This window comes from Oncorhynchus gorbuscha, unplaced genomic scaffold, assembly GCF_021184085.1.
Source record: "Oncorhynchus gorbuscha isolate QuinsamMale2020 ecotype Even-year unplaced genomic scaffold, OgorEven_v1.0 Un_scaffold_3400, whole genome shotgun sequence".
Classification (NCBI taxonomy): domain Eukaryota; kingdom Metazoa; phylum Chordata; class Actinopteri; order Salmoniformes; family Salmonidae; genus Oncorhynchus; species Oncorhynchus gorbuscha.
The window spans coordinates 34,598-35,000 of record NW_025747650.1 but is presented as its reverse complement, the minus strand read 5'-3'; positions in this window follow the sequence as shown (position 1 = coordinate 35,000).

The following is a 403-nucleotide window of genomic DNA, read 5'->3' as shown; positions in this document are numbered from 1 at the left end:
GTCACGAGACTGTCATTTACTCAGCACAGACGGTTGGGCTGTCACGAGACTGTCATTTACTCAGCATAGACGTTGGGCTGTCACGAGACTGTCATTTACACAGCACAGACAGTTGGGCTGTCACGAGACTGTCATTTACTCAGCATAGACGGTTGGGCTGTCACGAGACTGTCATTTACTCAGCATAGACGGTTGGGCTGTCACGAGACTGACATTTACTCAGCACAGACGGTTGGGCTGTCACGAATCAAATCAAATCAAATCAAATTTTATTTATATAGCCCTTCGTACATCAGCTGATATCTCAAAGTGCTGTACAGAAACCCAGCCTAAAACCCCAAACAGCAAGCAATGCAGGTGTAGAAGCACGAGACTGTCATTTACTCAGCATAGACGGTTGGGC